This window comes from Triticum dicoccoides, chromosome 7B (genome assembly GCF_002162155.2).
Source record: "Triticum dicoccoides isolate Atlit2015 ecotype Zavitan chromosome 7B, WEW_v2.0, whole genome shotgun sequence".
NCBI classification, from domain to species: domain Eukaryota; kingdom Viridiplantae; phylum Streptophyta; class Magnoliopsida; order Poales; family Poaceae; genus Triticum; species Triticum dicoccoides.
The window spans coordinates 202,102,932-202,124,337 of NC_041393.1; positions in this window are offsets into that span (position 1 = coordinate 202,102,932).

Here is a 21,406-nt window from a genome sequence, read left to right on the forward strand (position 1 = left end):
ACCGACTCTTTGCTCTATAAATACCCCAATATTCCAGAAACCCTAGGGGACTCGACGAAAATCAATTCCAGCCACCTCAGAGTCCAGAACCATCAGATCCAATCTAGAAACCATCATGGAGGGGTGCATCATGTCCATTGGTGCCTCTCCGATGATGCGTGAGTAGTTCTTTGTAGACCTACGGGTCCGTAGTTAGTAGCTAGATGGCTTCCTCTCTCGCGTTTGATTCTCAATACAATGGTCTCTTGGAGATCCATATGATGTAACTCTTTTTGCGGTGTGTTTGTTGGGATCCAATGAACTTTGAGTTTATAATTAGATCTATGTTTTTAACCATGAAAGTTATTTGAGTTTCTTTGATCTCTTATATGCATGATTGCTTACAGCCTCATATTTCCTCTCCGATATGTGGGTTTTCTTTGGCCAACTTGATCTATTTATCTTGCAATGGGAGGAGGTGCTTTGTAGTGGGTTTGATCTTATGGTGGTTGATCCCAGTGAGTGAAGGGGAACCGACACGTATGTATCATTGCTACTAAGGATAAAATGATGGGGGTCTATTTCTACATAAATAGATCTTGTCTACATCATGTCATCGTTCTTATTGCATTACTCCGTTTTCCCATGAACTTAATACACTAGATGCATGCTGGATAGCGGTCGATGTGTGGAGTAATAGTAGTAGATGCAGGCATGAGTCGTTCTACTAATCTTGGATGTGATGCCTATATAATGATCATTGCCTGGATATCATCATGATTATTTGAAGTTCTATCAATTGCCCAACAGTAATTTGTTCACCCACCATTTGCTATTTTTCTTGAGAGAATCCACTAGTGAAACCTACGGCCCCCGGGTCTCTTTCTCATATTATTTGCCTTTGCGATTTATTTTATTTGCCTTTATTTTCAAATCTATTAAACCAAAAATAAAATAATACCTTGATGCAATTTATTTTATTTGGCGTTCGATCTATCAATATTACAACTCTCTCATGCCCATTTGCCAATGTCTGGTGCCGCTACCTGAAAGGGATTCACAACCCCTTTTACACATTGGTTTGTGAGTATTTGTTATTTGTGTGCAGGTGCTGTTTACGTAGAGTTGCTTGGTTCTCCTACTGGTTTGATAACCTTGATCTCATCACTGAGGGAAATACCTACCGTCGATGTGCTGCATCATCCCTTCCTCTTTGGGGAAATACCAACGTAGTTCTAGCAGGCATCAAAAGGAATTTCTGGCGCCGTTGCTGGGGAGGATCTTCAACATCTACCAGGTTCCTAATCACAAATCTCATCTCCTTGCAATTTACACTTTTTGCCATTTACCTCTCATTTTCCTCTCCCCCATTTCACAAAAATTTGCCGTTTTATTCGCCCTCTTTTTTGTTCGCCATTTTCTTGCCGGATCTATTTTTGAGTTCAATCTTGTTGCGTAGTCACCATGACTCAAGAGAACACCAAGTTGTGTGATTTCTCAAATACCAACAACAATGATTTTATTAGCACTCCTCTTGCTCCTCCCGCCACTAGTGCGGAGTCGTGTGATATTAATACTGCTTTGTTGAATCTTGTTATGAAAGATCAATTTTTCGGTACTCCTAATGAGGATGTCGCGTCCCATCTTAACACATTCATGGAATTATGCGATATGCAAAAGAGAAAAGATGTGGACAATGATGTTGTGAATATGAAATTATTTTCGTTTTCCTTGCGTGATTCTGCAAAAAATTGGTTTTCTTCTTTGGCTTGCAATAGTATCGATTCTTGGAACAAGTGCAAAGATGCTTTCATCACTAAGTATTTTCCGCCCGGAAAAATTATTTCCCTTAGAACCCAGATCATGAATTTCAAGCAACTTGAACATGAGCATGTTGCACAATCCACTAGTACGTGTTGGTGCTATACAAACAGTTTTAACCCCTTTCCACGACGGCTTTTGGAACTGTCGCCTAGTGAGTGACGGCGATAGGGGGGGTCCTTCCCACACGACCCAAAAACCGTCGGGGATAGGGACCCTACAGTTCTCCTACTCATTTGTGCTCGCATTACCATCGCAGTCGGTATTCTGTGGTGCTACATTTACAATGCGCGACCCATCAAAAATGGTTCACTATTATAGAATGTGTATGATAAGCATACAATCACACACATTCGCTTTTCCCAAACCGTATAACTAATTAAGAAGATTAGCTAATCATCGTATGAGTGTCGGACAGGATTACGAAACGTCAGACCATCGTAACATCGTCATACATGACAACTATCGCACACGCTATTCTTTGGTGCAACATTTGCGATGCATACTTGTCGGGGGGATGAACCCCGGGCAGGCAACGGAACCCGGATCCTTTTCAAAATCAGCAGGGCCCGCATCGCCCCACGAATAGGCACACGCCTGGCCGGGTCGCTCGACCCGGCAAGGCCCGCGACCCGGCCAAGCTCTTCGACTTGGCAAGGTACATCGACCCGGCCATAACAACTAGCGCAAGGCAACCCAACCCGGCGCCACCAAGGCTTCCCCAACAAGCCGACCCAACCCGTGGCGTACATGGCAACCCAGCCACGGGTCAGCTCCTGTCCCATCCAGGCCGTAGGATGGGACGAGACTTAAATCACCGATGACCAAGACTATAGTGCTTCCGCCCATGCCTATGGTCGGCCGAAGCGTGGCAACAGTGCCCCTAACCTACCCGCTGACCGAGGCTGGCATGGCAACAGTGCTCCCGCCTTCACCGCTGACGGCAGCAAGCGGCAGCCTGACGGAGAGCACTGAACATGACTCGACTCGGCCACGCCCTCACGATCGACAAGACGGCGAATAGTTCCCCTAGGCATGCGGGGCCCGCACCTAGGGGAACCCGGTGAACCACAAGCCCTCAAGCGGGACCCAACCCGGTATCCCGGACATCGACAATACGGACCCACCGACTCGGCGTATTACCATTGTAACCCTGGGTGGGTTGATCTATAACCCCCCAGGAACCCATGCCTACAGGGAGAGGCATATGTAAGAGACACAAGAGAAACACCAGCAAGCATAGGACTAGCCACCCAACGGCAACACCAGGGAGAAGGAGCAGCCCAAGCTTTGGCCAGCTTCCTTCCTCCTCCATACAGCTCCAGGAGCGACATTGTACTATCGATCATCCAACCAAACTCGGCAGGACTAGAGGTGTTATCTCTCCGGAGAGCCACGAACCTGGGTATGTCCGACGTCCCGTGCCCGCGCATGCCAACCTCGCCTTTGGAGCCCACCAGCGCCCTCGAGCCTCCTCCTCTCTTTAGCCATCCCTTGGCATCTGCCGTGCGCCCACCACGACAGTTGGCGCCCACCGTGGGGCAGCTCGAGGAGCTGGCTGGGAGCATGCTTCAGATGGGGCCCTTCTCCTACTCCGACGAGTCCGTCGCTCTGGCGGACGATGTCATCAGCGCGCTCGCTGCCTCCTTCACCGTGTTGCGCATCTCCGATGCGTTCGCGGTCGACGAGTACCCCAGCGAGGTGCTCAGCTACTCCGACTCTCCGCTCTCCCTCAGCGGCGGATTCACCACCGGGGCGATGGACATCCATGTGGAGTTTTCGTCACCGGCGATGGCGCCTCTTCCTCGTCGAGCAAGGCGAGGAGGGTCGCAGAAGCCGGGGCCGCTGCGGCACGGACCGAGCCGTCTGACCCTCTGCGCGCTGCGATGCAGAGCCTCCGCATCCCCATCGGTGATGTCGACGCCACCAACGTCGCCGAAGCCTGAACCCAGCTCGAGGATAGACGCCAGCAGATGTTGGACCTGTCCGAGACAGTGGCCGCCACCAGGTGTCGCCTGGAGGCCGCTCAGATGGAGCACGACGCTGCCCACGGATTCAGGCCCTCCGCGGCCGAGCCAAGCGGGGTTGCCGATGCTCGCACCCGGAGATGAGTGATTGGCCGGGCCTTCGGCGCCATCCGGACAGTCTACGAGACCCCAGTGAAGAACATGCGCGCTGCGGAGGCAGCCGCGGTCGGCCTCGACCAACTCGCGGGCGAGGAGCTCAAAGAACACATCGGGCGGATGCGCGAGCTCCTCCACACCGCCAACACCCAGCAGGATCGCCTCAACCAGCTCGCCAAGCCGGCAGGATCTGGCTCCGCCCGCCTTGGCGGACCCAGCGAACTCCTCCACACGGCTTCCTCGCCGCCCGGCGAGGCGCACTCCGGCCAAACGCGGGCTTGGCGCAACCCGACCACCGCGGCCGCCGCGTCCTGGGTAAAGAGCCTGCCCCGGAGACCCAGCATGGACCCGGCCAGCATGGCCGGTGTCCGGCTCCAACCGACCCGGCCCCTCGGGGCCTGGCCGCCAGTCGACTCGGCCCACGCGCCCTCGACAACGCAGACGCATGCCACCGCCTCGATCAGCTCGCTCACTCCCTGGAGGTGGAGGAGAGCGGCGCTATAGGGCCGGCGTGCTTTGGCCCACGCATCCGGGAGGAGCCCTTTCCCAAAGGGTTCGTGCTCCCCCGTGACACCCCCATGTACAACGGGACGGTAAAGCCGGAAGACTGGCTCACCGACTACACCACGGCCATTGGCATCACCGGTGCCAATCGTCGTCTTACCGTGCGCTATGCACCGCTCATGCTCCAGGGGTCGGCCCGCACATGGTTGAACAGCCTGCCGATGGGCAGCATCAATGCGTGGGTCGACTTCGAGGAAGCCTTTGTCCTCAACTTCATGGGTACATACAAGCGACCTGGTCGCCCCAGCCAGCTTGCCATGTGCGTGTAGGGGCTGACGGAGACCGGCCGCGAGTACCTCGCACGTTGGATCGAGCTCCGGAACAGCTGCGAGGGCATCCACGAAGTCTAGGCGATCCAGTACTTCGTCAGCGGGTGCTGAGACGGCACCCTCCTCAAGCACACGCTCCTACGCTCCGAGCCGGCCACCATGGCCGCGCTCATGGTGACGGCGGACAAGTACGCCAACACCGACTCCGCCATGAAGATCTAGGTGGCGCTAGATGAAGCCGGCAAGGCGAAGCCGGTTCCCCCTCGGAAGCCGGCCGACGAAAGCAGCCGACAGGAGCATCACCAGAACAACAAGCGCAAGACCGACCAGCCGGCGCAGCGTCGCGACAACCGGCTCGTCGCGGCCACCGAGCCCGCGGCGGACCCGGCGGCGAAGCGCCGGCAAACCGACAAGATGGCATGGCAACCCGCCATGAGTTTCAAAGAGATGCTCGATGCCCCCTGCAAGCATCACAGCGGCGCAAGACCCTCCACGCACGCGCTTCGACAGTGCGCCATCGCCAATCGCATCATGAGGGGAGATGTCCCGCCCCCTCCGGATCCAGCTCCAGGCGCGGGGCAGACGCCTCCCGCCGGAGGCGTGACGCGGAACGACGCCTACCCGGACCAGAACGCGGACTAAGTCGTCTTCACCAGCCTCGGCGATGACAAGCGCAGCGAGCGCCTTCTTCGACAGGAGGTGAACACCGTCGTCCCAGCCAAGCCGGAGTTCATGCACTGGTCGGATCGCCCGATCACCTAGACCCGGGAGGATCACCCGGCAGTCATGCCGAGTCCGGGTGGTTACTCCCTCGTCCTCAACCCCACCATCGTCGCGCGGCGTACATGCAAGTTCTCCCAAGTCCTCATCGACGGCGGCAGCAGCATCAACATCCTCTACCGCAACACGATGACCAAGCTCGGCCTCAAGGCCGAGGACCTGGAGCCGACCTGGACAGTCTTCCAAGGCATCGTACACGGCCTCTCCTGCTCGCCCATTGGCCGGGTCCGGCTCAATGACCTGTTCGGCGACAACAGCCACTTCCGATGCGAACCGGTCTGGTTCGAGGTGGTGGACCTGTCCAGCGCGTATCACGCGTTGCTGGGCCGGCCCGCGCTCGCCAAGTTCATGGTGGTTCCCCACTACGCATATCTGAAGATGAAGATGCCGGGTCCCAAGGGCCTCATCACCATCACCGGCGATTACCGCAAGTCATTGGAGTGCGCCCGAGACGGCGCCAGGTTGGCCGAGTCGCTAGTCATTGCCGAGGAGCCGCGCCAGCTCGACTGGATCGTCGCCCTGGCCGGTGAAGCCTCCGCTGCGTCGATCCTGACCCTGGACCCGGCCGATGAGGCCGCCTTCAAGCCCTCCAAGGAGACCAAGAGAGTGAAGCTCAACCCGGAAGACCCCAGCTGTAGCAAGTACGTTGTCGTAGGCACCCGCCTTGACAGCAAATAGGAAGGCGAGCCCGGGGGATGCTGAACCCGGCCCGGGGGCCGCTGAACCCGACCCGAGGGCTGCTGAACCCGGCCCGGGGGCTGCTCATCTCAACCCGGACACCATCACCCCGGACTCGGCCGTTGCCGTCCCCAACCCGGGGGCTACTCAACCCGGACGTGGGTCCGCCGACTCGAAACCCACCCAGGTGGCCGTCTTCACCGCGGTAGCGGCCCCATCTTGGGCCCTGCCGATATCAGAATTTCGGGAGAACGGGGTTCTCCCCATGGACGAAACCGAGGCTCGGCAAGTGCAGTGCCGGGCATCCGCCTACAGCATCATCAACAACGAGCTCGTCAAGCGCAGCTCCACCGGCGTGTTCCAGCGTTGCGTCGAGCAGGATCGGGGCATCGACATCCTCCTCGACATTCACCAGGGCAAGTGCGGGAACCACGCCGCATCGTGATCCTTGGTGGCCAAGGCGTTCCGCCACGGTTTCTACTGGCCCACGGCCCTCGAAGACGCCGAGTCACTCATTCTCAAGTACGAGGGGTGCCAGTGCTTCAGCAAACGCAGCCACCAGCCGGTGTCAGTACTCCGCACCATACCGATTGCCTAGCCCTTCGCGGTCTGGGGACTCGACATGGTGGGACCCTTCAAAACCGTTCGAGGTGGCATGACGCACTTGCTGGTGGCAGTGGACAAATTCACCAAGTGGATCGAGGCAAGACCAACCAAGAAACTGGACGGGCCAATAGCCTCCGGTTCATCAAGGACATAGCGGTGCGCTACGGCATGCCAAACAGCATCATCACCGACAACAGCACCAACTTCGCCAAGGGCGCGCTCGAGCAATACTGCTCCGTCTCCGGCATCCGCCTCGACCTGGCCTCCGTGGCACATCCTCAGTCCAATGGCCAGGTCGAGCGGGCCAACGGACTCATCCTATCCGGCACTAAGCCGCGACTCGTCGAGCCACTCATCCGCTCACATGGCATCTGGCTTGACGAGTTGCCACAGTTCTCTGGAGTCTACGCACCACGCCGAATCGGTTGACCGGGTTCACCCCGTTCTTCCTCGTTTATGGAGCCGAAGCCGTCATCCAGACCGACGTCGAGTTCAACTTGCTGTGCGTCACGATGTACACCAAAGCCGAAGCCAGAGAGGCATGCGAAGACGGCGTCGACCTGCTCGAGGAAGCGCGCCTTCTGGCACTCAGCCGTTCGGCCATCTACCAGCAAGGCCTGAGGCACCACCGCAGCAAGAAGATCAAGCCCCTCGCAATCCGCGAGGGCGACCTCGTCCTCTGACTTGTCCAAGAGCAGGCAGGCCAGAATAAGCTGTCATCTCCATGGGAGGGCCCATTCATCATGAGCAGGGCCTTGCGCGATTGCAACGCCTACTACCTCATCGACACGTGCAAGTCAAACAAGCGCAAGAAGGACACCGCCAGCAAAGAAACGACCCGGCTGTGGAACGCGGAACTCCTCCGCCCGTTTTACAGTTAGCCGCACGAGTGTATGTATCGTCACCTTTTGTAAACGCATTTAACTATGGGGTCCCCGAACGATACTTGGGGGCTGCCTTTTGCCAACCAATTTATTGCGTCCCTATTTTTCTGCATCAGTTTACCATTGAACCTGGCCACCGGCTCGACTCGCTCGACCCCGGGGCTCGGGGGCAGTCCGGCTCGGTCGCCACTCCGCCGCCTTACTTGGTGATTCCTGATAAAGTTGGGACGCCGTGGTCCCCCACTTTGCCCTAAAACCGCAGATCCAGCTTTGGCTGTCGGCGGGCAAGCACAACGGGCCAAAGCTCCTCCACGATTCATACACTAAGTCAAAGGCCGCCGGGTCAATCAACCCGGCCCGTCACTCATCAAGTAAGTAGCCGCACAACCGGCTGCTCACCCACCGGCTTAGCCGGATTGCCGCCAGCCGGCCCAGTGGGTGTTTCGCTCGCGCTCAACGCTTCTAAGGACCCAAGTCCTGCGCGCCCCTGAAGAATCGAACTCCTTGTCATGGACCGGAGCCTCGGCCGTCTGACTCGCGCGGGGGGGGGAGGTTTGAGAGAGGAAAAGCATATGAAATTGGTTCAAAAAAGCGGAAGGCAAAGAGCAAAAAAGCACTCACGACATTTACACACAAATATTTAAAAGCAAAGGACCACAGCCCGAGTTCATTACACCCTAAAACCCCCAGTGGGTGGGTGGACCTGCTACTTAACAGTTTTTACACAAAGTGTCTCAGGCATCTCCAGCGCCACGTAGCGACGTTGACGGCTCTCCCCTGGCGGCATCCGGGTCCGGCGAGGCACCAGTGTCCTCTTCGACATCCGCGTCGCCATAGACGCCCGTATCCTTCGAGCTCCCCTCCGGATCCCGAAGAAGCAAGTCGTAGTCATGGCCATCCACGACCCTGCCGTCTTCCGTCCACTCCGGATGGAACTCGTCGTGGAAGGCGAACTCGGCGATGTAGCTGGCCCGGGAGGCGATCTGGTCGGCTTGCTCCTGCAGCAACTGCTCCGAGCCAGCGCGCTGGCCCATCAGCACATCCAGTTGAAGATCTGGATGCCAAGACAACGCGAACCGGAGAGACATCTCAGGACCAGCACGAGCGGCGGAAACGTGCCACTCGCCAAGCCGGTCCCGACCCATCTCCAACCAACGCGCCACGCGCGAGAAGCTGCATGGATGGACGGAATCCGGCCACAAGGCCTCCGACATCACGGTGCCGGCCCGGGACAGCTGCTCCATCTGCGTTCCCAAGACCCGCAGGCGGGCCTCAGCAGCGGCGATGATCTCCAGGAAGGTCCATGCCGTCCGCGGATCCGTCCCAGACCCAACAACGCCGGTCGGGTGGCCCTGATAGTGGACAGCTTCCTCCGCCAGCCGCTGCGTCTCCGGGAAGGCCCCTGTCGCAAAGGAAGAAGCAAGTTAGAAGAAAAACAACAAGGAAGAAAGGCCGGGTCCGACCCGGCAAACTACAAGAAACAACACTTACTAGAGAAGGACTCTTCCAGGTGCTGCGCCTCAAGCAACGTACCACGCCGCTCCCGCTCCATGGCACGGTCGTGCTCCCCGAGTGACTTCTCCAGATCGACCGCCTTAGCAAGGGCCGCCTTCAGCTCGGCGTCCTTGTCTTCAGCCGCCTTCTCAGCCGCCTTCAGCTCGGCGTCCTTGTCTTCAGCCGCCTTCTCAGCCGCCTCATGGCGGCGGGCCTCGTCCTGACGGGCCTCCTCAGCCGCGGTGGCCTGCTCCCGCAGGCGATCCACCTCGGCCTGAAGCCGGCCCTTGTCGTCGGCCAGCTGGTCGCGCTGCTGGTCCGCCTCGACCAAGATCTGCTGCGTCTCCACCACCTTGGTGGCCTCCGCCTTAAGAAGCTCCACCTCGGCCTCGAGGCGGCTCTTGTGACCCACCAGCTGCTCATGCAGCCGGTTGGACCGTCGGGCCGCGGCCGCCTTCGCCCTCGCCTGCGCCGCCTCGACGCCAAGACGGCCGGTATCGGCAACTAGCCGGTCGTAATGATGACCGGCCCGGAGCAGCCGGGTCCGCCAAGACAGCACCTCGGCTACAAAGAAGAAGAATTCAGTAGAAGAAAAAAGACAAGACTTAATATTTGGCCCAACTGTTAAACAGTTGGCCCAAATCTCGGGGGCTACACCCAGTGGATGCGCAAGCGCGCCCCCACTAGAAAAGAGCATGAAAGTACCTGCGGCGACGCGAAGCTCCTCCTCCTTGGCGGCAAGCTGCTCCACAAGCTCCCAGTGCTTGCCCAGGAGACGGTTGTAGGCGGCAACCCGAAAGGCGTCAAGATGCTGATAAAAGACAGAAGTCAGAACAAGGCCGATGATCTAAAGATTAGACCCAACTACTATGTAGTTGGCCCGAACCTCGGGGGCTACACCCAGTGGGTGCGCTGGCGCACCCCCACAAAGAAGATATTACAAGAAGAAAAAAGACTTACCAGAACGACATGCTCCAGGTCGCGCGTCCGCTCCACCTCGGCCTGGGCGAAGGCCTCAAGCCGCTCCGTCCAGCCTCGCAGGCGGCGGCTGACAGCGTCCAGCGCCGCCTCCTCCTGGGTCTGAGGCCCAAAGACGGCAGCGCCCCCGCTCCGCGCGGGCTGCGACACGACAGCCCGGCGCCCGCCCTGTCGGGGCACCAAGGCGTACTCCCGCTGGTCGTTCGCGACGCGGCCAGCACCTCCTCCGAAGCGGACTCGGATGCCGGGGCGCCCTGAGCCGCCGCCTCCGGTCCAGACGCCGGGATGTCCTGCTGTGCCACCACCGACCCAGCTGCTAGGGTGGCCTCTGACACCGCCGTCCGCGGTGTCGCCCCCAACACCAGCGGCGCCTCTGGCACCGCCGCTCGTGGTGCCTCTTCCAAGACGGCACCGCCTCCACCACCATCAGCCCCCGCGCGCACGACCACCTCGGCCCGTGGCGGGGTATCGCCCTCCACCTCCACGACCTCCTGGTCGAGGATCACCATCTTTGCCCGGCCTCCACGGCCGCGCTCCCTCACCGATGACGGCTCAAAGACCGTCGCCGCCACCACCGTGCCCTCCGGCATCTCGCGCCAGGCCGGCTCCGCGCCGGCTCGCGCCCATGCCGCCGCAGCGTCAGTCCAGGCCTGGACCGACGCCGCCTCCAGCTCCGCCTCGGCCCGGTTCCTGTCCCGCCAAGCCAAGGCTTCGGCGTCGTTCGGGTCCAGGCCGAGGTCCGAGTCGGCCCGTCCCTCCGCCTCGGCTTGGTCGGCGAGGTCGGACCGGCTCCTGCAGAACACGGCCCCTTCAGCGGTCGCGACTTCCGCCGCCGCCCTCGCCAGCTTGACTGGCGACCTGAAGAAGAAGGTAGAATAAGCCAAAAAAGAAGACAAGTCCGGCTCGACAATCCGGATGCATGCAGAAGATAAAAGCTTACCCCGTCAAGACCGGGACCGGGGTCGGCCTCCCACCGCGCCTTCTCTTGGCCAGCCTCCCAGGCTCGGCCGGGTCCGTCGTGCGCTTGGGGGACTGGGGTCGCGGCGCGACGCTATCTTTCCCATGCGGGCGGCTCGGCGCCGCCCCATGCGAGGACCCGGCTCCGCCCGTGTCGCCGCCTCCCCTGCCCAACGCCACTACACCAACAATCGGCGTCAGTGTCGCCCGCACTGCGACATGACCAACAGTTCAAGACAAATAAAGAAAGAAGAATTCAAGACTCACCCGCGCGACGCCCAGCGCCAGCGTCGGACTCGGCCACCTCCTTGCCGCCTTGGGCCGCGGGCTCCTCTGGCGCCACCGGCGCCACCTGCGACAGAGCCCGGGCGTAAGGATGCCGAATCGCGTTCAAGAGTATCTCCCGCGTCGCGTCGGGACGGATGAGAAGATGTGCCGTAGCGAAGTAAGAAGACCAGACGCTCACCTGCGGTGTCGGGTTCGACTGGCTGTACGGCGCCTTGCCAAATCGCCAGTCCTCTCCAAGGTTGGCCTTGGAGACGTTGTTGACGCCACGCGCGACCTGCTCCACAGACAACTGCGTCGACCCCATGCGGTTGGGATCCTGAAGGCCGATCATTTCGCCAATGAGGCAGGAGTGCCTCTGAAGCGGAAGGACTCGGTGAGTGATGAACGCGGCGAGGAGCTCGGTGCCGGTGAGCCCCTCCTGCGTCCTCATCACCGTCACCCGCTCGCAGAGGTTGACGATCTCCTGCGACGGGCCCCGGAGCGAGTAGCCCCAGTTCGTCTTCGCCCGCGGCGGCATGACGGTGAAGGGAGGAAGATTGATATGGTCCGCACCGTGGTTGCAGACATAGAAGAAGGAGTTCTACCACTTCTTGGCAGAATCCTCTAGCGGGATCTTGGGGAAATCTGCCCCCGACCGCTTCGAAATGACGGCGGCGCCGCAGTCGGCGAACTCCCCGGCCGAAGGTCCCTGCTGCTTCAAGGAGAAGAAGCGCGCCCAGAGGTCGATCGTGGGCTCGACCCCCAGGTACCCCTCACACAGGGTCACGAAGCCGGAGAGCTGGACGATGGCGCCGGCGCCAAGATGATGCGGCTAGAGCCTGAAGAACTCCATGAACACGCGGAAGAAGGTGCTCGAAATGCGTGAGGAAGACCACGCGCTCCTGCCCCTCGGGCCGGGGCCTCTGCTCACCGCGCGGCAGACGGATGCCGACGTCCGTCTCTCGCGGTAGGCGCCGCGAAGACTGAAGATGGGTGATGTCATCAGTGGTGACAGTCGAGCCCATCCAGGAGCCCGACGGCAGCGATATGGACGGAAGAAGAAGAGAGAGGATGGACGACGAAGGAAGCTCTGCTCGGGGCTGCGGGCGCAGCTGTGCGTTGGTGGCAAAGAGCAGAGCAGGAGCAGGGGGATAGGAGGGTGCAAGCGAGAATGGTGTCCGCCGCCCCCTTGCCCCCCTCAATTTATAACCCCTGGTTCAAACGTGGGGAAGTGGGATCGTCTGCACGCACCCATTCCACTACCCCGCAATAAGTGCGCACGTACACACATAGTAACTGCCCAGGGAAGAGCAACCCACCCCCGGACGACACAATAAATCCGCAAGCGTGGGCCAAGGGCGCGCGGCGGCGGGCCCTGGCCCGTCGCCCGGTCCCGTCATGCGCGTGGCCTGTCAGGCCCCTCTGGCTTCTGGGCACCACGTGGCGCCTGCACAAAGCCCGAGGGATTGCCTCAAGATTCGGCGGACTCCTCGGTTCCCACCACAACCGGGATGCCGCGATCCGGTTTCCGAGAAAACCGGCACATTATGGGTGTTGCCGGACCGGCGCTCGCAGAATCCGCCTTGCTCAAGGGGGAAACTGCGAAGGCCCACTCATCCGAAGATGGCGGACCTTCACATCTTCGGGGACTACTGTCAGGGGGATGAACCCCGGGCAGGCAACGGAACCCGGATCCTTTTCAAAAATGGCGGGGCCCGCATCGCCCCGCGAACCGGCACGCGCCTGGCTGGGTCGCTCGACCTGGCAAGGCCCGCGACCCGGCCAAGCTCTTCGACTCGGCAAGGTACGTCGACCCGGCCATAGCAACTGGCGCAAGGCAACCCAACCCGGCGCCACCAAGGCTTCCCCAACAAGCCGACTCCACCCGTGGCGTACACGGCAACCCAGCGACAGGTCAGCTCCCGTCCCATCCAGGCCATACAATGGGACGAGACTTCAATCACCGATGACCAAGACTACAGTGCTTCGGCCCATGCCTATGGTCAGCCGGAGCGTGGCAACAGTGCCGCTTACCTACCCACTGACCGAGGCTGGCATGGCAACAGTGCTCCCGCCTTCACCGCTGACGGCAGCAAGCGGCAGCCTGACGGAGAGCACTGTACACGACTCGACTCGGGCACGCCCTGACGATCAACAAGACGGTGAAAAGTTCCCCTAGGCATGTGGGGCCTGCACCTAGGGGAACCCGGCGAACCACAAGCCCTTAAGTGGGACCCAGCCCGGTATCCCGTACACCGGCGACAATGCGGACCCACCGACTCGGCGTATTACCATTGTAACCCTGGGTGGGTTGATGTATAAAACCCCCCAGGAACCCATGCCTACAGGGAGAGGCATATGTAAGAGACACGAGAGAAACACCAGCAAGCATAGGACTAGCCACACAATGGCAACACCGGGGAGAAGGAGCAGCCCAAGCCTTGGCCAGCTTCCTTCCTCCTCCATACAGCTTTAGGAGCGACATTGTACTATCGATCATCCAACCAAACTCGGCAGGACTAGGGGTGTTATCTCTCCGGAGAGCCCCGAACCTGGGTATGTCCGGCGTCCCGCGCCCGCGCATGCCAACCTCGCCTCTCGAGCCCACTAGTGCCCTCGAGCCTCCTCCTCTCTTTAGCCATCCCTTGGCGTCTGTCGTGCGCCCACCACGACAATACTTCATCAGAAACAATTCATGGTTGCGAATCATGTACTATAAGGCAATTAACACAAACGTTTAGTTTGCCCGCACCGTTTGTGATATTGTCTAGTATCACGCACGCTTTGCAAACGGCAACTGTGTGCATGCTTGCACATGTTTCCTCTCTGTTGGGGATATAACTACTGAGTGTAAACCGCCTAGGAGGGGTCGGTTCACCTTCAACTATATTGAAGCCCACAAAGACTCAGAAGATGGCAATTTACTAATGAAGCTTAGAGTCCCGGAGCCCAAAGGCGGATTAGGGCCCATAGTGGTAAACCGCCATGGTTATGTAACTGGTATTGTAAGATAGGAAAGGAGAGACCGAGCCGGTCACTTGTATGAGCCGGCCTCGGGACTCTGTAAACCGGCCGGGCGTCAACCCGTGTATATAAGGGGACGACCTGGCGGCGGTTCAGGGACAAGAAACAACAACTCGAGAGCCAGGCATAGCATGTTTAGCTCCCTAGTTATTGAGACCCCAATAATCCCAACACAACTAGACGTAGGCTTTCACCTTCATCGAAGGGGCCGAACTAGTATAAAATCATCGTGTTCTTTGTCCGGTTTAACCCCTTTAAGCTAACCCGTCACGATGGCTCCACAACTAAGTCCTTTCACGAGGACATCTAACGTGATATTTCCACGACAGTTGGTGCCCACCATGGGGCTATCGCACGATGGTTTCGAGTTCTTAACGGGCAGCTTTGAAGGACTCAAAGGGTAAGCGGTCGGCCGAATGACCAAGAGTCGTCGCGACAGGCTCTACATCGACGATGAAGGATGGGTCCCCGTGGCCGGCTCAATCGAGTACGGGTACCGGGTCCCCTTTGGTGGAATTCATGTCTTCATCGGCAATATCGGCGAAACGGGCCCTGAGCCGGACATCTGCACCAACCTCGTCGAGACGGCTCAACGTGCAAGCCCCGCTCGGATTCAGCCTACCATGAAGCATGCGTTCTTAGGATGTGTCCATGGGATCGGATCTAAACCGGTGTTTGAAGGTGAGATGGTCGCTTATTCCGACGGCGAATCATTCGCTGGTGAAACCGAGTCCTTATATCAAGTTCGTGACGGTGTGTTTGAAGGGTATTCCGATGGCACCAGTATTCCGGAATTTTTTGAACCGCCGAACCGAGTTGGAATCTTTATGGCCGGAACACAGCCCACTTTGCAGTCTTCATCTACATCAGCAATGAATTCCGGATCAGCGGCCGCGGCAGAAGGCCCGATGCGCCGACCGGCTCAAGTTCTCTCCGGTTTGATGGATGCCTGGGCGACCTTGTTGACCACGGCAGTTACCTCGGCGAATAGGATCAGCACAATGCGGACCTTGCGAAGCTAAGGGATCAGATAACACATGCTAAGGAGGACCTGGCAGCTGAGGACGCTAGGATGGCTGAAGAAAGGGCCGGTTTGGATGCCTAGTCACAACAGATACAGGTGCAGAATTACCGGCTCATGTTGGATCAGAATGCATCAAATGATGTAATGCGGAGGATGTATCGATCACGTATGCCAGCAGTCTCGAGGGTGTAAATCTCTTCAATACGCCACGGCTGGGCCAAGTAATCCGGTAGCTGCAAACCGGAACGACGCGCCGAGGGCAGCACCGGATCAACCACGGATGATGGAACCACCTCGACAAATGGATAACCTGCCGCAATACGTGTCAACACCATCGGGTCACTTTTCGAGCCCTTTGGATAACATGATTGCTGCAGCATCTCGCCTGGCAGCTATTCTAATGGAGGGTGATTCACTGGCAGTGGTTGAGATGCGGTGGGCCAGGGATCTTCTTCAAACCACCGTGGTGCAGCAACAGGCTTATTCCTATAGCCGAGATAGAATTCATTCGACCCCCCGCCCGAGCAAAAGCTATAGCAGGCACATAGATGAACCAGAGGTGTCTAGCAGTGCGCGACGCCGTAATGCCCCTCAGGGACCCAATCCGGCGCGTGGTGAGGCGAATGCTCAGGACGTGGTGGATAATGGCAGAGCACGAAGGATAATGCCGCTTTAGGAGCACAATATGCGGGTCGCTATCAACCCGCCCCAGTTCAGCCAGCAGCATCGGTAGACCAAGGCACCGGGCTTGCTTTCAGTTCTTGGGGAGTGCCGTGTCTTATTCCGGCTCTCTGTAATGTGCGACTACCTAAGGATTTCAAGGGCCCACGTAAGGTACCTAATTACACCGCTGATCAGCCACCTGAGGCGTGGGTTGAAAGTTATGAGATGGCAATGGAGATGCTGGACGTAGATGAAGCGGCTTGTGCAAACTACTTCACAATGATGTTGGAGGGAACAACCTGTACGTGGTTGAAGAACTTACCAGCTAACTCCGTCGAGTCATGGGACCAGTTGAAGGCCCGTTTTATAGCCAATTTCAAGGACACATGTAAACAGCCTATGTCCATTGTGGATCTGGATGCCTGTGTTCAAGGGGAGAACGAGTCAACAACTCATTGGGTGTGCCGGGTTTCAGAAGTTTTGCATTCATCAGACCGGATTAATGCTGGCCAAGCAATCATCACGCTGGAACGTAATTGCCGGTTTAAGTCACTGAAGATGAAGTTGGGACAGCTCAAGCGCCACTGCAATGATATGGGCACCCTTATGGCCGCCTTGGTCAAATATGCCGATTCTGATAATACCAAGGATCCCGATTTTGATGAGGAGAAACCGGAGAAGGGGAAGAAGAACGGCAGTGCAAAGGGACAACAGCACAACCAAGGAGGCCATGGGAATAATGGTAAGCGCAAAGCAGATAATTCAGATTTTGTGGCTAACGCTAATGTGCAGCGTCATAAGGGTAAACCGCCCCAGCGTGGTGGCGGAATGAATCTGGAGCGTTTGTTAAACCAGGCCCGCCCAAAGCATGGGACCAAGGAGGTTCCAGCAACACATCTTTGGAAGGATTGTCACATTATGAAGGAGTTCAAAAACTCTGATCTTTTCCGGTATGATCAGGGTCCATTAGGCGGTTCAGGTCTAGGTTTTCATGGTGGCGGCGGTTCAAACTCTGGATTTCAGAATAATCAGGGCAACCAGAACAACCAAGGTGGTAATAGCCAACAGAATAATCAAGGAAATCAGCAGCAGTCAGGTTATCAGCGTCACCCAAAGCAGTTGAATGGTGGGCAGTATCATGTATTCACCACTAGTTTGTGCAAGCATGATCAGAAGCTTCACAAGAGGGCAGTTAATGCTGTTGAACCGGAAGTACCGCGTTACTTGCGGTGGTCCGAGCAACCCATTGTGTGGAGCAGAGAGGATCATCCGCCCCGGGTTGACAATCCGGGTCACCTGGCTTTAGTGGTGGCACCTCAGGTGGGAGGTTATAAGTTCACCAAAGTGCTTATGGATGGAGGGAGTAGTATCAACATTCTGTATTATGAGACCTTCCGTCGCATGGGGTTGATAGACAAGAGTCTTAAACCATCAAATACTATTTTCCATGGTGTAGTACCAGGTAAATCGGCATATCCTGTTGGCAAGATCGCTTTGGAGGTTGTGTTTGGTGATGAGCATGACTCCCGGTCTGAAACATTGACCATTGAAGTGGTGAGGATCCAGAGCCCGTACCACTCACTGTTTGGACGACCGGCTTATGCAAAGTTCATGGCAAGGCCCTGTTATATTTATTTGCAGCTCAAAATGCCGGGTCACAAGGGGACCATCACAGTTCATGGAAGTCGTAAGATTGCTTTAGATTGCGAGGAAGGTGATGCGGCTTATGCTGAGTCGGTTTGTGCTACAGAGGAGTTGAAACACTACAGGGACAATGTTGATCCGACAGACATGACCCCTCTGAAGAAGCCCACCACTGAGCATGACCCGAGCCTGAAATTCAAACCGGCTGATGAGACTAAACTTGTTGACTTTGTTCCCGGCGATTCATCCAAGCAGTTTAGCATCAGCACAAATCTGGATCCGAAATAGGAAAGCACGCTCATCGAGTTCATCCGTGAGAACCGGGACATTTTTGCATGGAAGCCTTCTGACATTCCAGGTGTACCGAGGGAACTCGCTGAGCACACTCTCAATATTGATCCCAAGTTTAAACCGGTAAAACAGTTTCTTCACCGCTTTAACGAAGAGAGACGCAAGGCAATCGGTGAGGAGGTAGCCCGGCTGTTGGCTACTGGTTTTATCGTTGAAGTGTTTCACCCTGAGTGGTTGGCTAATCCGGTGCTCGTTCTTAAGAAAAATGGCACTTGGCACATGTGTGTGGACTACACAGATTTGAACAAAGCTTGTCCGGCCGATCCTTTTGCTCTCCCGCGTATTGATCAGATCATTGATGCAGCGGCGGGTTGTGAGCATTTGAGTTTCTTGGATGCTTATTCATGCTATCATGAGAACAAAATGGCAGTTAAGGACCAGGAGAAGACCGCCTTCATCACTCCCTTTGGAGCCTTATTCTATGTTTCTATGCCCTTTGGGCTCAAGAGTGCCCAGGAAACTTATCAGCGCTGTGTGCAAAATTGTCTTCACACTCAGATTGGGCGCAATGTTCATGCCTATGTTGATGACATTGTGGTAAAGTCCAGGAAGAGGGAGACATTGATAGATGATCTCAAGGAGACCTTTGACAATCTACGTGTTTACAAGATGATGCTCAATCCGGACAAGTGTGTTTTCGGTGTTCTGGCAGGCAAGTTCTAGGTTTCCTGGTGTCCAACAGAGGCATTGAGGCTAATCCGGAGAAGATCAACGCGATTACATCTTTGGCTAAACCAGCGTGCATTAATGATGTTTAGCGTCTGGCAGGTCAAATTGCAGCCCTAAGCCGGTTTATTAGCCGCTTGGGAGAGAAGGCGATCCCTTTATATCAGATGTTGAAGAAAACAGACACTTTTGTCTGGAGTGATGCGGCTAATGCGGCGTTTGAAGACTTGAAGCGGCAATTGGTTGAACCGCCGGTCCTTGCTGCTCCGGTTGACAAAGATCCCTTGTTATTGTACGTTGCTTCTAATGCCCGTGCTATCAGTGTGGCAATTGTGGTGGAGCGCAAGGAGGCTGGCAAGGAATATCCAGTTCAACAGCCTGTTTACTATATCAGTGAGGTGCTCATCGAGTCAAAGCAACGATATCCGCATTGGCAGAAGTTGGTCTATGGGGTTTTTATGGCAAGTCGAAAACTCAAACAATACTTTCAAGGCCATCCCATTACAGTTGTCAGTTCAGCTCCTTTGGGTGATATAATTCAGAACAGGGAGGCAACTGGCCGGGTTGCAAAGTGGCGATTGAGCTTGGTCCACATGGGTTGAAGTATATGCCTCAAACATCTATCAAATCTCAGGCGCTTGTTGACTTCATCAATGATTGGACCGAGTTACAAGCACCAGAGAAAAATCGGATAATACATACTGGACTATCCACTTTGATGGATCCAGGCAATTAGAGGGCTCGGGGGCTGGAGTGGTCCTTACTTCCCCTCAAGGTGATAAAATTCGTTGTGTTCTCCGTTTAATGTTCCCCTATACTAACAACGCAGCTGAGTACGAGGCTTTACTCCACGGGCTCCGTGTGGCCAAGGAGATGAATTTAAGCGGAGTACAATGTTTTGGAGACTCTGATCTGGTGGCCCAGCAAGTTTCTGGCACTTGGGATTTTAAGGATCCACTCATGGCGGCTTACAGACGTGAGGTGGATATTGTGGTGGGTCACTTCAAAGGGTATCAGGTTGAGCATATTGATCGGCCTAAAAACGAAGCGGCAGACGCTTTAAGCCGGCTGGGATCTCAGCGTAAACCGGTACCTCCCAATACCTTTCTAGATATCTTGCATAACCCGTCTGTTAAGTTGCCTACAGAGGAGGATTTAGCTGTTCCTGATCCGAAGGCCCAATTGGTGGCCGCTTTACATATTGTTCCGGATTGGACGGTTCCATATTTGGCATATATGAACCGGGGCGAGTTACCAGACGATGAAGTTCTGGCCCGGCAGATAGTCCGGCGATCCAAGTCCATGGTTATTCACAATGGCGAGTTACACCGCTGCAGCGTTTCAGGCGTATTTCAGCGTTGTGTTTCTCCTGAAGAAGGCCGAGAGATTCTACGAGAAATTCATGAAGGGGATTGTGGTCATCATGCCGGTTCAAAGTCCCTGGTTGCTAAAGCTTTTCGTCATGGGTTTTACTGGTTGACAGCTCAGGCTAATGCTGAGGATCTGGTAAAGCTGTGTGATGCTTGTCAGAAGTTTTCATGACGAGCTCATGTTGCGGCTCAAGAATTAAGGATGATTCCCATGACTTGGCCGTTTGCCACTTTGGGGCTTGATATGGTGGGACCCTTTAAGCGCTCCGAGGATAAGAAGACCCACCTGTTGGTGGCGGTTGACAAGTTCACTAAATGGGTTGAAGCGGAGCCCGTCAGCAAGTGTGATGCAGCTACGGCAGTTCAATTTCTCAAAAAGATTATCTTCCGCTTTGGCTTTCCACACAGCATCATCACAGATAATGGCACAAACCTTTCTAAAGGTGAGATGGAGGATTTCTGTCAGAGAGAGCATATCCGGCTTGATTTAGCATCTGTGGCACACCCCTGGTCCAATGGTCAAGCTGAGAGAGCCAATCAAGAAATCTTGAAGGGTATCAAGCCCCGGCTCATGGTTCCTTTAAAGCGGACACCGAGTTGTTGGGTGGAAGAATTGCCTTCTGTGTTATGGAGCATCAACACCACCCCCAACAGATCGACGGGTTACACACCTTTCTTCATGGTTTACGGGGCAGAGGCGGTCCTTCCAAGTGATATTCGTCATGATTCGCCCTGGGTTGCCAACTTTGTTGAAGCGGACAATGAGCAAGCACGCCGGGAGGCGTTGGACCTATTAGATGAAAAACGGGACATGGCTTTGGCTCGTTCGGCGGTTTCTCAGCAAGACCTGCGGCGTTATCATAGCCGCCGGGTTAAAACAAGAACCTTTCAAGAAGGCGACTTGGTGCTCTGGCTCTTCCAGGATCAGACTGATATGCACAAGCTATCCCCACCTTGGGAAGGACCCTTTGTGGTCAGCAAGAATCTGCACAACGGATCATACTACCTCATTGACGTTCGAGACAAGTCACAATGTTCTGAGGAGGAGACCCGGCGGCTGTGGAACATAGCTCTCCTTCGACCTTACTATACTTGAGCCATAGGCTTCTCTTATGTACATATTTCGACAATGTATATATTATGATCAATATAATAAACTGGCATCCTTGCTATAAGCAGCGCCTCTGCTGTTTTTTCTCAAATATCCTTTGAGTTACATGGGGGCTTCAGCCGACAAAGCGGAGTACTACCTATTAAATCGGCT